This window comes from Cavia porcellus, unplaced genomic scaffold (assembly GCF_034190915.1).
Source record: "Cavia porcellus strain 051 isolate PalLab524CR breed Dunkin Hartley unplaced genomic scaffold, mCavPor4.1 scaffold_19, whole genome shotgun sequence".
Taxonomy (NCBI): domain Eukaryota; kingdom Metazoa; phylum Chordata; class Mammalia; order Rodentia; family Caviidae; genus Cavia; species Cavia porcellus.
This window is the reverse complement of record NW_026947502.1, coordinates 56,862,828-56,865,373: the sequence shown is the minus strand read 5'-3', so window position 1 is coordinate 56,865,373 and position 2,546 is coordinate 56,862,828. Positions and strand designations below refer to the sequence as shown.

General features: G+C 45.0%; 1 long non-coding RNA gene across 2 annotated transcripts; it reads right to left on the bottom strand.

The window, feature by feature from the left end:
* Positions 1-252: 252 nt before the first annotated feature.
* On the bottom strand, positions 253-2,139 carry LOC134471727 (uncharacterized). 2 transcript variants are annotated; one of them, XR_010041318.1, is made up of 4 exons: positions 2,059-2,139; positions 1,648-1,780; positions 954-1,010; positions 253-519 (listed from the first exon to the last, which is right to left on the bottom strand). It is a non-coding gene; the product is annotated as an uncharacterized LOC134471727 (long non-coding RNA). The 2 variants fall into 2 exon arrangements; XR_010041317.1 differs by having other exon boundaries at positions 2,011-2,131.
* Between the last annotated feature and the right edge of the window lie 407 nt (positions 2,140-2,546).

The window sequence follows — 2,546 nt, the reverse complement described above, 5'->3', positions numbered from 1 at the left end:
GCAATGCTTTTCCAGTGATGCTGGTGCTGCTAGCCCTGGGATCACACTCAGACTTGCTGGTCCCCACTGACTCAAGCATGTGTGGTGAATAGCTTCTTAGTGACTCCACCACCTCCCCGCTCACTCACTCAGCCCAGAAGACAATGTCAGACACTGAAAACTTTTAATAAGTCAATCCAAGTACAGCTTTATCTACTCTTGGATGACAAATTACCCCAAGATTTAGCTTAAAATGACACATACTTATCAGTGTATAGTTTTTATTAACCAGGAATTGGGAGTATCTTAGCTGGAAGGTTCTGTTTCAATATCTCTTAGGATGTTGCAGCTATGCCATTGGATAGGGCCTTAGCCTATCCACTTTAGAATCATAGAATGTCCAGTGAAAGCTGAAAAGGAAGAGGGTCCCCATCGTAGCTAACACATGAAGTCTCAGTTTCTGCTTGGTAGTAGCCAAAAACTCAGATCTTCCCATGGACTTGACCACTGATGTCTTCCAAACATAGCAACCAGCTTTCCCTGGAACCAATGATCCAGAAGAGACAGTAAACCACACCCAGGATGAAGGCCATAGTCAAAAGCTTAGAAAATATCACTTTTGCCATATACAATGATGCAGGGAAACCTTCCTTCATCATGGAAGGGGAAGATAGGATGGTGTGACTGCTAGTGTATGGATCACTCATCCAGGAGGGTACCACACATGATATTGGCAGGAGGTGGAGGTGTGCCTTTTGTGTAGAGTGTCTAGGAAAGACCCTCCTGAGGGGATGCTGCAAAAACTAAGGCCTCAATGAGGAGAAACAGCCCACTGTATAAAGAACTATGTGAAGAAAAGTAGATAGTTCCAGGCAGAGGAAGGTAATGGCCCCAGGATGGAAATGAGCTCAGTATAGTGCTGGAAGAAAAACAGCAGGCCAGTGGCCATCATGCAGAGGGGTAGCTATCATTACCAACATCAGCACCAGGGCTACTTTCAAGCAGTCACTTCATTCAGGGTCTCGTTGGCACTGTGAAGAAGGAAAAGTACATTTCTGCTAACTTCAAGAAACTGACCTTTCTGTCAAAGAAATCCACCTTTTTTCAATTAGTGAAATGTGAAAAACGTCTGGATAATTTAGCTACAATACATTCCCATTACCACACCTGCTATTTCTCCCTGTGTGAGTTCCAATTATGTTTCATCAACCCACGAGCAAGAATTTGAGAAAAAGAGTACCAATTAATTGAGTGAAGCAAAGGCTATGCTTTATATTTATCAAATTTAATGAGCCAAGACCTTTCCAACCTGAAGTATGCACAACCTGGAATTATGGAGTGGCAGAAGACATCTCAGAGGTCAGTCCATCCTTCCTCTTCACCTTAAACTTGATCTCGAGCCAGCAAGCTACAGAAATCAGCTGAAGGCCTCATAGCTTTTTCAAAAGTCCTCCACCCACTAGTCCCATTCATGAATGAAAGGCACACCAATCACAAGCAAAGTGCTCAGAGCAGCAGAGAAATGGGTTTAGGATGTCAGGGTCAGCATGCTCTGCACAGCTGGCTGGAACCCAGAGGTTGCCTTTGGTAACTGGGAGAGGAAATAGGGAAGGGAGAGAAGTGGCTGAGAAGCAGCCTTCACAGCAATGCTGCTTGCACTTACTTTACCTGTAGGATTTTATAAATAATGTTTCTGCCACAGGAAGGCCAAAACTCACTTCTCGGCACATCGTTCCTCTCCTGACAGTCAGGATCAGCAAACTGTGTCTTGGGCCCAACCCGCTGGCTGGTTTTCTATCACCTGTGCATCAAGAACAATTTTTATGTTTCCAAATAGCCAAGAAAAAAGATCAACATAAAATAACATTTGTTATTTTATGCAGACCTCGCTCTGCACAAACAAAATTGGATCACCATCACACCCATCCATCTCTGTGTTGCCTGGGGCTACTTCTCTGCTTCGGTGGCAGAGCTGTGTCTCTTGGACAGACCCTGTGGCCCATAAGCACAAAGCATTTACTAATCACCCACTTAGAGAATTGTCTTCAGGCCCCTGGTACAACTCCTGGTCCAGTGTACCTAGATCCCGCTTCCAGGCCTCCCATCTTTCTCATTCTCCTCTCTTTTCCAGCAAAGCTTCACTGTAAGCTTGCATTCACAGTATAACTGGCTGTGAGCCATAGGCCTGGCTTTTGATACTAGGGTAATTGGGTTTATGATTTACAGATACTTAAAACTTCAGTCTCAGCTTCCTGACTCAAACCACTCAGACTCCATCTGCTTTCCTAGTAACATCCTGTATCAGTACAGCAGGAGACACAGTGCATAGCTCGCCAGTTCCACCCACAGCAATGAAAGAATCTGCTAAACGATATTAGCTGCTCTTTTCCTGTCCCCAAGGCCCATGAGACCCTGGGCTACAGAAACAGCGGAGCTAGAACACATAAATGACTCCACCATTCACAGCCACCTGAGCTCCCAAACAGCTTGCTAACCAGGCAGAAATAGAAAGAAGCAGCTGAAGGAAACCTCACTTTGCTTGCTATTGGAGACACAGTTTGCCAGGA